This window comes from Peromyscus leucopus, chromosome 8a (genome assembly GCF_004664715.2).
Source record: "Peromyscus leucopus breed LL Stock chromosome 8a, UCI_PerLeu_2.1, whole genome shotgun sequence".
NCBI lineage: Eukaryota > Metazoa > Chordata > Mammalia > Rodentia > Cricetidae > Peromyscus > Peromyscus leucopus.
Window position 1 is genome coordinate 29312412 of NC_051085.1, and position 14034 is coordinate 29326445.

The 14034-nt window shown below is 39.2% G+C and overlaps 1 long non-coding RNA gene across 1 annotated transcript; it reads left to right on the forward strand.

The window, feature by feature from the left end:
- The first annotated feature begins 1108 nt into the window (after positions 1-1108).
- LOC119086859 lies at positions 1109-11266 on the forward strand. Its single transcript, XR_005090228.1, has 3 exons — positions 1109-1449; positions 1569-1772; positions 10334-11266. It is a non-coding gene; the product is annotated as an uncharacterized LOC119086859 (long non-coding RNA).
- Positions 11267-14034: the final 2768 nt, after the last annotated feature.

A 14034-nucleotide genomic window follows, 5' to 3' on the forward strand; every position in this document is an offset into this window, starting at 1 on the left:
GCTTGAAAATTTACCAGTAAATCCTCTAGCTAAGGCACAAAAAATATTTTTTCCTTTATCTGAAAGAAATGCAATGTCACTGATTTTTTGATACACACTTCATTTAGAAAGCAGCTAAAACTGTATTGTAGGATGATCAGAAAGATCAGCAAGAATATTCTCTTGCTATCCTGGTATTACAGGGAGCACTCCTGTAGAGAAATAAGCAGAAAACACATTTGAGGAAGGTAGAGGTTATGATTTCACCATTAACCAGGCAGGGTAATGATAGGTTTAGTTACCATGTGCTAACTGTGAGCAAGTTTTCATTTTTTTTTTTTCAAAAAACATTTAGAAGCAGTGGTAGGTTTCTTGTAGCCATGTGTTTGACCTGCTTCGGCTCAGATAGAGACCTGCCTGGAGACAGAGTCATTTTTCATAAACCTTGAGTGGTGTGCTTGTAAAAATGACCTTGCTACCTAAAACTATGGATGTCAAGACTGAGGATGAAAAGAAAAGAGATGCTTGTGGGGAAAAGCAATCAGAACAGTATGTATGCTGGTTATTTAAACGTGACAGTTCATGAAAGGACTTAAATGTCTCCACAATGAAAACAAGCTAAATACATTGGTGATAAAAGTTGTTTTATCATAGGTAATCACTTTCCCGACTGTCCCTAAGTATTCTGCAATCCTTTTGAAATGAATGCTTCTTTAGTTGTATGTTTTACAAACAGATTTTAAAGCATTTGGAACATATTGATTTTGGACGAAACTGGGTTTTTGTACTTATTTGATCATTTCTCTAGGCATTGACACATCTTTGGAGACCATTCTGTCTGCTTCCAGTTTTCCTCTCACACCCTGAGAAGGTAAAGTTTCAATAGTTCTTGTACACTACATGCCTCTGTTCTAAGACAAGCAGAAGTTACAGCAATGGCCTATATGCTCTTTATATGCTCTTTTTTCTTTTCTTTTCTTTCTTTCCTTCATTCCTTTCTTTCTTCTTCTTCTTTTTTTTTTTTTTTTTTTTTTTTAGTTTATTGAGACAGGGTCTTTCTGTCTAACCTCCATGGCTGTTCTGGAACTTGTTCATGTAGACCAGGCTGGCCTCGAACTCATGGAGATCTGCCTGCCCCTGCCTCCTGAGAGCTGGGATTAAAGGTGTATGCCACCACTGCCCACTATATGGTCTTTTCTTTAAAGGGACTAAATTATACAAACTGTGCATCAAATCGCTGCAGCTGTAGTTATCACAAACGCATAGAACTGTGTGTTTTTCTAACTGTCATTTAAAGTTCCCACACTGCAAAGTCAGGTCTTGGAAGTAGGCATACTATGCTACTGTGAATGAATGAAACACGACTTCACGATTGACAAATATTCACCCGAAGTTACTTCACTGAATGAGCAGAGCATGTCGGAGGACTGGTGTAGAGAAGTGCAGGACCCAGAAGGAGAGACTGCAGAGGTACCCAAGGGAAATCCCTCGCAGTGGGTGGAGAGTAGTTAGGGGTTGAGTTAATGAAGAAGACACGTATAAAAATAATGACAGAAGTCACTATCATCGCCATTTCTCCTATTTTACAGAACGGATCTTATTCAGAAAAAGAAATTTGTCTTGCTGTTCCTGCCACAGGGACTTCAGTGGGAAAACACAAGACAGAACCTAGCTAATGGTTGTGACAGGAGCTGTAGACTTTCTGTTAGAATCCCATCAACATGAGTCTACACCTAGTGGAAGAAAAGGCTAGCAGAGTGTGCAGTGAGAGCCTTTGTCATTATGAGTGAGTGGTAAGTATTTACAATGATGTTCTTGCACAGCTTTTCTGGTGGAATCTATTCCTTAGTCATTGAAAAGCAAAGTGCCGCAAAGTAAATTAAGAACCGAGGGCCATGAGAGTTTTGAGACACAACCATTACTTCAGGCTTGCTTTTTGAGAGCCGGGGGCAGAGATCAAGATAAAACTTCTTGAAGCGTTAAATCTGGACCAGATCTTGAAGGAAGGGTGTGACTTACAAGACGGCTGATTTTACGTGGGAAACAGAATGGCAACAGTGCTGAGTCAGGCCCCATGCTCAAGTTCTATGAAGAAAGGCCTTCCTTGTCAACAAGGAGAGGCAGTTGGTGAGTGGCAGCTGCTGTCTTGCTTAGGGTCTTTTTCTGACTTTAGAAGGGACATTAGGCTAGACCACACTTTAACTGGAAGGTCGTCTATAATAGGCATGTGGGACATGAAAGAGTGTGAAAAGAATACTGTAAAAACTAATAAATATATCAATAGACTGGCTTAAAACATTGTTAAGTTTAAAACACTGGCTTTGCAAACTATTGCTTCCCATGTTTGCTAGTTCTATTTTAGAAGTAATTCATTGAATGTCTTCTAATTTATTAAGCTATTTTATCTCATACTACTAACATTATTTAAACCATATAAATATGTATTGTTAAAACAAAGTCAAGCACACCAGGTATGAGTAAGTATATGTAGAGTTTTGAGGGTTTTTTGTTTTTGTCTAGTTCTGCATTCGTAACAGGAATAGAAACATGGGCAAATTATGAAGGAATGACCAGGACTCACTGTTGTCTTCATGGTTGAACATTCATCGCACTTGTTTTAGTTAGGATTTCTGTTGCTGCAAAGACACACCAAAAAGCAAGTTGTGGAGGAAAGGGTTTATTGGGCTTCTACTTCTGTGTTGTAGTCTGTCACTGAAGAAGGCCAGCACAGGAACTCACCCGGGGCAGAAACCTGGAGGCAGGGGCTGATGCAGAGGCCATGGAGGGGTGCTGCTTACTAGCTTGCTCAGTCTGCTTTCTTATAGAACCCAGGACTACCAGCCCAGGGATGGCACCACCCACAATGGGCTGCCACCCCATCAATCACTAATTAAGAAAATGCCCTACAGATGGATCTTATGGAGGCATTTTATCAGTTGAGGTTCCCTCCTTTCAGGTAACTCTACTTTGTGTCAGGTTGACATAAGACCAGCCAGCACAGCAGTGAACTAGAGACATAATTGATTCCTGGCTGCCACAGTGGCTGATCAGTCATTTGTCTCTTTCCACAGCTCCATAATTTACAGCTCAGGTGGACCTGTCTATTTCAGACTTGAGTTTGTTTTTGCCTCTTGTTATTTTCATGTACAGCTTTCCTTATGTACTAAGACATTTTATTCAGGCACTAGAACACATAAAGTTGGGAGGAAACATTTTTATAGTTCTTTTCTGTGAAACCTATATTTGGTGAAACATGAGATTGATAGACTTATTTCAGCATCCATGAAGCCTTGTTATAGACTTGAGAAGCGACCCAAACTCCAATCATGCTTCAGTTGCCCTTGTCTATCTTTGATAGGAGCCTTTATTGACAAGTTGGAAGGTATGCATCTTCAGTCAGATTATTAGATCCAAAGTGAATGTTATATTGTCTTCTTCTATAACTAGTAAGCACTTCTAATGCAGCAGCTGGAAGTGGTCTTACTATGTTGCTAAAAAAACAAGAATAAACTAAGGAAAACATGTGGGAGATTGTCCTTACGAATTGAAGCCCAGGTACAGCAGTGCTGGAATTATTGAGGTAAGAAGTGAAGTGAGGCCTGATGTCTCTGCAAGGTGTTTGTCTGGGACAAGACTCTGTGGGTCTTGCTGGTGTAGGTCCTAGGGACATTAATCACTGTGACTTAGCTGCATCCATAATGATGACATTAATACTAATTTGCAAAGCAGTGGGTATTATCCTGCCAAGGTCACCTGGTGCAAAAATCTAATAATCTCAATCTAGTACTTTATCAAAGCAAACATTGTTTTGATACATAGACAACTCAAAATATTCTAAAATTGATCTGAATTGGACAGTTCCTAAACCTATTTTCTAATGAACTTTCAGCCTGAATTTTTAATGACTTGAGACTTTAAGAGAGTTTTATCCAGCCTAATTTTGGTTGCATTAAATACCACTTTTTAAAAGCATGCTTAGTTTTCCCATGTAAAATATTTTGGAATAGATTTAAAGACAATGAAAAAACTTTCTAAAAAAAAACGAGAGCAAGAGGAAATTAGAATGCTGAATGGTAGTTCTGACTTAAGATAGAAACTTTAATAGTCTTCCGCTGAAAGCTTTATCACCGAACATCTTTATCCTTGGAAAATAAGAAAAAAAATAATTTGTTGTGTTTCAAATAACTTTTTTTTTGTAGTTATATTGTATATGTAATGAAGATAATGCAAGTTATAAACATGGGTCAGGCCAGGGCTCAGATCATTAGCAACAGAACAAAATCATGGGGACCTCACAGGTTCAAATAGCCCTGACCCAGCAGCTGTGGACTCCACTTCACAGCTGTTTGTACTTTTAATAAATCTTGCTATCTTTGCAACGCACATTTTTAGCCTCTTGTGTTGCATTGTGCGTATCTATGGTTATTCATGACGGGAGGGAACAGTTTACGAATGTTTACCCCAGCATCTAAGCAACTTCTCTGGAACTATTTTTTCCCCACTTTCTTTTAACTCGGATGTCAGCAAGGTCATTTGTATTGAAAGTAGTGCAGGCGGAATGGGCATCCATATTGGCTGGAAACATCACACACTCGTGCCCAGCTACTTGTTAGGTTTGTGAGATGAATTTATACACTCTATTAAGATAGAGGAACTAAGACTGTATGGTTTTAGGTTTTATTGGATGGTTTCTAGTCTAATGGACTCGACTTTTCCTTTGGTCATCTATTTGTCTTTCCAGACCTTGCTACAATTTTATAATATCAAGAAGTTTTTCCAAACTCTACAAACTTACTAGAAAGGATCAAAATTATTGGAAATTTTCAGTTATGAATTCTGCCTCTATAGTTGATTCATCTTCCCCATTTTTTTTTAGTGCTGAAAATAGATCAGTTTCTGAAGTATCACACAATGGTGTTTTGAGAAATGATAAATAAGAAATGTCCCACATAGTCTCAGGCATTTGAAAACTTTGTTGGTGGCACTATTTGGGGAGGTCTAGGAAATGTGGCCTTGATGGAGGAAGTGTTTCCCTGGGGCCAGGCTCTAAGGTTTCAGAGCCTTGTACCAGTCCCAATGTAATCTCTCTAAGTGGCCTTATGGTTAAGATGGGAACTCTAAACCTGTTGCTCTAGCAACCATGGCTATCACTTGCGGCTGTGGTGTCTGGAGCTGTAAGCACAAAAACTCTTCTCTAAGTGTCTTGGTCACGGTGACTACAGCAACAGAAAAGATAACTAATACACAGCACAGTACAGAGACGTTGTCACCCACGCTGATAAAAATTTATCAGGAATTAGAATGTAGTCTTCAAGTTTAGAATACTTTTTTTTCTTTCCACTTAAAGTTTGTCTAAATAGAAGGGTGGAGCTATATGAGATCCTTTGTTTTCTTGTGTAACTGTTATGTTTTGAGCTCACCCTCAGAACTCAGCCTATGATGATTATGAGCCCTGAACTGGGAGTACATTTCTTCATATAGACCTCTGTTTGCTTTAATCGTATCCTGAGATGCCTCTAGTAATGCTTCTATTCCCCAGCTTGGGCTTCCCTTTATTCCGCAGGTAGCTTTAAATATGAACCCAAACCTGCTCTGAGTAGCGTCCCCCCGAGTTAAGTTGAAGACTAAGGTTTCTACTATGCTTCTCCTTTCCAGACGGTAGAAGTGGCTGTTACACAACCACACTTCCCTGTAGCTTGCTGGGAAGCATCCATCATTAAGCCCGGCATCTCCACTATACTTCGCACATTGCAGGTAGTCAAGTTAAAACTTAGTTGCTTTCACAGCCCTGGAATCAGCCAACATCCTCAGAGCATTTCCTAACCTCACCACCTAGTCTCTCACTCATCTCTCTTGCTGTTGTATTTTTGACAAGTAGAGTGATTATTCTTTTTATTATTGTTCATTTTTCTCTAACAGACGTCATTTTAGTCTTGCATGAAGTTTGCCACCAGTGGGACAACCACGTGTCTTTGTGAGCATGTAGATTGTTTCAGTGTCTATTTCTTTTAAATCCCTGTACTAATCCTACTGTTTTTAGCTGTCCTGTTCCCATACCCATACATTTTTATACCCCCACCCTCACCCTACAGCAGGGGTACCGAGTGTTCTTATATTTACCATGTTCTTTAGCAGGTATCAAATCCCCTCTTTTTGGCTTTCTCAGTTGTCTCCTACATCCCAGATCTGCTAATTTTTAACATTTAATTTTGTTAAAGGCAAATGTTCTAAGTTAGTTATCATTATTTGTGTTTTTCAACCTCTAAAATTCTTATTCATTTATTTGACAAATGTTTTGTATCAGAATTGCCAGATTTAGCAAACAAAATTGTATAACAGGAATGCCAGTTAAATTTAAATTTCAGATGAACAATGGCATTTTTAAAAGCACCATAACAGGCCGGGCGGTGGTGGTGCACGCCTTTAATCCCGGCACTCGGGAGGCAGGAGCCAGGCGGATCTCTGTGAGTTCGAGGCCAGCCTGGGCTACCAAGTGAGCTCCAGGAAAGGCACAAAGCTACACAGAGAAACCCTGTTTCGAAAAACCAAAAAAAAAAAAAAAAAAGCACCATAACAGTATTTTCTATAAGGAACTCAATACACATAATAAAGAATATACATATTCTGATAAATGTGATAGAAAAGACGTAATGTCTTAATGGGAATAAGGCATAAACAGAATGAAGTTTCACTTTAGATGTCTTAGAAAGGATGCCAAGGCAGAAATGAAATTGTAGCACTTGTGTTGTATATATTTGGAGACATGGTGTGTTCTAAGCAGAAGGAGCTAGCATAACCAGATGCAGGAAGTTCACCAACACCTATAAAAGGAGGTAGTCAGTGGCCTAAAGAGAATAGCAAGGACAAGGAGCAAGATGAAACCAGGATGAAGAGAGGGTCCAGACATGGTTGTGTACTGTGGGCCATTGTGAAAATGAGGCTTTTCTGAGTGAGAGCAATGGACTATCTGAACTTGACTAACAACTTGAAGAGTAGATAGTGTTAAAAGATGCAATTCATTGGCTGTGCTTGGGTTGAGGGAGACCACAGAGATTATGCAGCCATCTAGGCAATTAATGGTGGTGGTTGTGGCTGCAGATAAGCTTTGGGAGGGTGAACAATAGTTATGTTTTGTATATACATATGTATGCATACAAATAAATGTATTTACATATATGTACATAAATGAAAATTAATGTATGCACATATACATGGTAGAGCTAACAAGATTTCTTGATGCAATAGGCATAAATATTTAATAGAGTCATGGATAGTGTTAAGGCTTATTTAAAAACTTTGAATTATTGAAGTCTGCAACATTTTCTCACTTATTTTAACTTATGTTTCTTTACTGCTATATTCTTTGAATGATAGAATGGGGCTTCAAATTGTTGAAGAACAAAGAGTTGAAACTCTGTGTTCATCTCAACATGTTTGCCAAAAGACCATGTAGTTTTATAACAATTTAATTTTACTTATAAAAATAAAATTTACTTTTTTTGAATAATACAATTTTACTTAATTTGAAGGAGAAATGTCTTTAGAATTTCACTGTTACATAACACTTTATTAATACCAAGTGATGGAAAATAATAAATGCCCACATCAAGACACTGTGGCTCATATCCACTTACCACATGCGACTGAATTAGAATTTCCTTGTTGTATTTGGTTTCCATAGAAAGAGATTATTTTTTGACCTTGTGCCCCTGCCAACATGATGTGCATGAACTAACTTCTCTGTAATTAAACTAGGCCATTTTTGTATTTTGAAGTGAGTGAGGACAAGTGTCCAGGAATATTTATGTGCCCAAAGAAAGATACTGCACACCTTGCACAATTCCACCACGAATTGGGCAACAGCAACCAAATTGTAGCAGATACTCAAATCTTCGCATTGGGAGGCATTAGAAGGATTGATTGAAAGTACTAGTAAATCCTTAAGCTTGTAAGCAGTGTTTTTATTTTGGGGAGTGTGATGTCATGGTTTCTTCTATTATGCTATTTTTGCCTAGTTACCACCCTGCCCCCATAACCTATTTGCTATAAGAATGTTACGTATGAACTGGATTTATTTCTTTTAGCTATTTCTCATGTCTCCCCATATTATCCAGGTTCCCAAATAACAATTTAATATATTAAAAAAGAAATAAACATTTAAAACCTGCATTCTGTAAAATGATACACCAATACATAGTGAGTTAATAAGAGAACCTTGGATGGTCTGAGACATTGGTTAAAGATCAGCATGATGGCTGCATGCTGAGAAATGCTATATATTTATGAATGTAAATGAATTTAAAGACTAAATTTGCTAGGCGGCGGTGGTACACGCCTTTAATCCCAGTACTCGGGAGGCAGAGCCAGGCAGATCTCTGTGAGTTCGAGGCCAGCCTGGGCTACCAAGTGGGTTCCAAGAAAGGCACAAAGCTACACAGAGAAACCCTGTCTCGGAAAACAAACAAACAAACAAACAAACAAACAACAACAACAACAACAAAAAACCAAGACTAAATTCTGTAACTGGGGATTATAATTCTTTTCACATTATTGATGCATATGAAGAATGTTGGAGAACCAGATGTGCAGAGTGTATCTATCCTGCCCCTGTCTAAGTTCACAACTATATGTTAAATAGCTGTGTGACTATTTCAGTGACCACTCCAATGGAATTTTGCTTGTGTCCTGGTCTTGTCAAATCAGGGCAATCCATGTGGCTCTCAATCTCTGAGAGAAGGTCATCTTGCTAGTGGTTGATACTGCACATTGAGCAACATGAAACTTTGCGAAGCTTCCGTCTTGTTAGAACATTTTTGTGTAGACTGCACATACTGATAGTTTACTTTGGAAACCAAAGCATGTACAAAAGAGACACAATGATGCTATGGCACCTGTTCTGTAGCATTGCCTCTACAGTCAGGCATTTGTGTTGTAAATATCTAAAAACAAAACAAAACAAAACAAACAAAAACAAAAACAAAAACAAAACAAAAAAAAACCCTCTAGATAGTCCTGAGAAATGTTCTTAGGGTGGCAAACTCAACTGCAGTGATTCCCAGGGTTAGATGCTGATGAAATCATAGTCTGTGGCTCTTGTAAAAGTGTAAAATACATTTCAACAGACTGTAGAGCACGATGTAAATGAGTAATTATCCTGTGAGGCTTTTCCTTTTTATCGGAACATGCCTAATTTTGTCTCAGGCAGGTCCAGTCAGTGACTTTGTATGATGCTTTCAGTCCTACATAATTTTAACAGGTAGGAACTTAGAACTGTCTAGGTCTAAGGAGTCCTTCTTACTGTATTGTCTCTTTCAAGTATCACATAAGTGGTACTCTATCCTCTCACTCCAGGTGAGAACTTAAGTACATAGTGGTAAGGTTCCATCCTAAAGAGCCTGTAGTCTAAGGGAGGATGGACCAGTATTTAAACTCAAGTGGCCCTTCTTGAACTTTCCAACCATTTCGTACTGTTTATCATCTGGAAAGAATCTTGAGCATGGTTCTCCAGTAAAAAGACAAAGTATGTACAACCATGCACAATGAGGTTGATTTCTGTCACACAGTGTGATTGACGCTACCTGGTAGGCTCTGTCTGCTTACAGTGTACAGCTTTCTGAAGAGATCCTTTCCATGTGTGCAGAACTCTTTAGTGCTTGATAGTATTTGCATTCCTCTTTACAGCCCTCAGCTTCTACATTCTTGACCTTGCTCTCCGACCTTGCCCTTTTTTTTGTAAACAAGATATTTTGGTAGCCCGTTTTCTAGTACGGTTGGTGGTTCCACATTAAGTCAGTGAGAATGAATTTTAGTTCTACTCAGTTGTCTGAGCAATCATCTTCACTTCATTATGTCTCTAACAGAAGAATTTAAGCTCATTAAAATGTCATTGTTTAGTAACTATGCTGTAAGGTAGAGTGAAGATGGAAGGCCCTTGAGATGACATCTTCTTAAGATGCTTCATCGAATGAATGGGGAGTGGAGACACACACAGACACATACACATACATACATACAGACAGACAGACACAGACACAGACACACAGAAGGGGTAGAGAGGAGAGAGATGGGGAGAGGGAGTATGGGAAAAGGACAGGGAGAGAGAGAGAGAGAGAGAGAGAGAGAGAGAGAGAGAGAGAGAGAGAGAGAGAGAGAGAGAGAGAGAGCAGAGACAAGAGGTAGGAGTATCACTGCTTTGTTGACACTTTGCATATTTCAAACCAATTTCCCAATAATCCATGAGTTGTTGCTGTGGCTGTTCCTCCACTCTAGGAACTCCTGGAAAAGCTGGTATTCTCCTTATTGACATGTTGTTTCAAGACTGTAACTGATTGGTGTGTTTGTTCTCTCCTAACAGTCTGTTCATTCTCACTGCCTAGACAGAGGCTTCCTGGTCAGTAGGTCAGACCACCTGTGCAACCATGCCACATGAGATCCTGAAAAACAGATCATGGAGACGCTTTTGTGAAGACATGACCCTTGCCACATCCTAGAATGCCAATGCACCTTGCATCACCTTGACCTCTAATGAGAAGTTGCTAGAACAAAATCATCTTTCCTACTAAAAGAGGCACTGCTTGGACTTCTGCCATGGCCAGATTTTAAGATCTGTTCATGTGTTTGTCTTCCATGGACACAAGAAGTCCTGTTTCTTCTCTCACGGTGCCCTGAGTGTCCAGTAGAATATTTGGCATAGAGAGAGTGCTCAGAAAACATGGGCAGACAAAGAAAAAAGTGCATTGTGTTGAGCCAATAACTGTAACCTCTATTGAAACATGTATAAAATAATCATCCAATAGATTTTATGGAACACTAGAAATATCATGTCAACACAATATTCATGGCATCGTTTATGCTATTGGGCTAAGATAGAGGATTGGGCAAAACTGTACCATTTATTTTTAAAATTAAGGCTCAAATTTCAGTAATACTTTTAAGAATCCCACAAAAATTTTTCAAAAAGGTTTTTCTTATTCATTCTTTAATTTGATTTGAGAAAGCATAATGGCCTTCATTCTACAGCATGTGCATTTATTATCAATTGGACTGGACTGTGTATAATTCTACTCCAGCCGACCTGTCCTTACATTTCCTATCATTCGGTCTTTTTCCAGACATGCAGGAGCACAGTCACCTTCTTACACTGGTCTTAACTCATCCCAACCCTCTTCATCTGATCCCTCCTTCCTCCTCAGTGCTTCACAGAGAGCCCCCTCTTCACCTTGAGGCTTCCCCCACTTCGCTTCTATCACAGCTGGTCCCTGACAACTCTTAACCACTTGTTCTTGGTCTTGGTCTTGGTCTGAGGATTGTGTATGGAGGTAGGTAGCACACTGCTTCAGCCTTACTTCATTGATTTCTCTGAGCCTATAAATTTCTCCCTAAATACAAAGTCTCCCAGGGAAATGATCTTGTCAATGCTTTGGAATTATCGGAAATACCAAATAAAACACTAAGGATATGAAAAGTTGCTCAGCGGTATGAATCACATGCTCGCCAAATGGAGGTGCATGCTTAATGTTTTACTGACTCCTTCATTATTACGTTACACATCATTTCCTCTTATTTCATCATTTCAAAACTTAAGCCAGGTGGTGGTGATGATGATGATGATGGCGCACGCCTTTAATCCCAGCACTCCAGAGGGAGGCAGAGGCAGGCAGATCTCTGTGAGTTCGAGGCCAGTCTGATCTACAGAGCGAGTTCCAGGACAGCTAGAGCTACACAGAGAAACCCTGCCTTGAAACACAAACAAACAAACCAAACAAAACAAAGAAGCCTTAAGTTCTTCTGTCAAAATTCTTTAATGACTTGTCAGCATCTCAAAACTAGGTCTTTATCAAATGATGACATGGAGACCTGTCCGGAGGCCACCTTCCTCTCCCATTTGGAACATTATCCTGCATTCTGCCCATCTCATCGGTGGCTTTTTTGAAACAAGGTTTTGTAGCTTTCCTTTTTCAGCATGCGAAGATCAGTCTTTCGTCTGAGACCTTCCCAATCCTATCATCTTGGGGCAACTTAAGCCCCATGAAATGTATAAACAAGAGGTGTGTCGAAGACGATCTTCATCACAGAGACTACCTGCCGTAATGTTCACAGAGAACCAGGAGCTGAAGGGAGCCGAGGGCTCAGGGTGACTCGTGAGTCTGAAGCCGCAATTTGCCAGGTGCAAAGGGAGGGTGTGAAATCGCTGACATGGATTTCTTTTTTCTTAAGGCTTAAATTATAGAAGAAAAGGAAATGGTACCTGGAAGGGTGGTTTTTTAACTGAAGCGAAGATCAAAGCTCGTCATTTCCAAGTATGGAGTAAGTCGAGCCGCCGGAATTGCTCTAATTATAAGACAATTTTCTAATTTTTGACCACTTTTTATTGGCACATGCCCCTGTTTGCAGTTCTGTGACTTGAGAAGTCTGTATCTGTAGAGGAAAGCATATTTTCACAACTTCTTTTAACTTTGCAGCATGGTTAGGAACACTGGGCCATCTGCTTAGCCCCAATACTGTTCAATGCTGACTGGTAGGGTCAGTGTAGTATGGAGACCCAATGTGTCCTGTGATATGATATATCACACTTGTTATCTCCCAGGAAAGTACCATCTTGAGGGTATTTAGTTCTTTGATTTAGAAATTAGGAAGAGTCATTGTTTAGGTTTTGATTCTTACCTACCTTTGACAAGAAAAACTATATTAAAAATATTTCTGTTTTTCCAAAGCATAACAAAAGGTAGCTTAAACTTCAAGTATGGTTCTGGGCCACTTCAAACTCCAACTTTCGAGCTCTGTTTTTTTAAACTCTACAATTTGAGCTGTCATTGTTCTTTTTCAAAGAAAATTGGTTGAGATGATTTAATTTTAAGTTCTCTTGACAGACTTGATAGGCGTATGGGTTAGCATCATGAATGCCATGACACTTATATAATTATCAAAATTTTGTCTTAAGGGATGAGATGTAGTGCAGTGATAAAGCATTTTTCTAGTGTATACAAACCCCTAGTTCAAACTCTAGCATTATGAAAATAAATTTCTACTTTATCTAGGTGTTTTGCTGGTAGACGACATAGCCTGGAAGAATGATTGATTAACCAGGAGAAAGGTGACTTATGGTGAATTAATAAGCATCAGAGGAAATGCCAAGAGGTTGAGATAAACCAGCCTTGAATTCTTTGAAAAATATATTAAGATTAAAAATCTATGGTTAGTCATGTGCATATTCTTCTTATAGGAGCAAGACCAACTAAAAAAGCATTTTAGCTACTGCTTTGGACATCTACTAAACTCTAGTAGAGCTGAGAATTCATATGACATTCGCATGAATAAGAAAGAGAAAGCTGCTCAGAAGATTCAGTTTAAAATAAATTCATTTAGACACTCTGTGGACCTTAAACAAATGCAGTAGCTGTGGTTTGATTGACACAGGCAATGAATAAGCTGGTGAAAACACTTGGAGAGTTTTATGACTCCAGAACTGTACTGTGCTCCAATCTGTTCTTATTTATAATTTTATAAAAAACGTCACTGGGCTATTGTTAGAACTCTTGTTCTTGTTACAAATATGGACCACACTAGAATTCAAAGCTCTCCACCATATTGTCCCAAATCAGACAAGCACCTAACAACATTTTTGTATGTCTAGACATTTGTATAGATTGTTCTCTCTCTCTCTCTCTCTCTCTCTCTCTCTCTCTCTCTCTCTCTTCTCTCTCTCTCTCATTTGTGTACATGTACATTGTGTGTACATTTGTCTATGTATATGGATATTGAAGACAGAAACTGATGATTGATGTGAGATGTCTTCCTCAATCACTCTCCATTTTATTTTTTTTCAGGCAGGGCCTCTCATTGAATGTGGAGATCACCATTTTGGCCACACTGACTGACCCGTGAACACCTTATCTGCCTCTCTCCACCGCCTCCCCAGCAACCAGTACTACTACATCTGGATTTTTAGATGGATGACGGGGATCTGAACTCAGGTCCTCATACTTGCACGACAGGCATTTTATTCATGGAGCTACTTTCCTTGCCCCTAGACTGTCACTTCTGTGCATAGTTCTT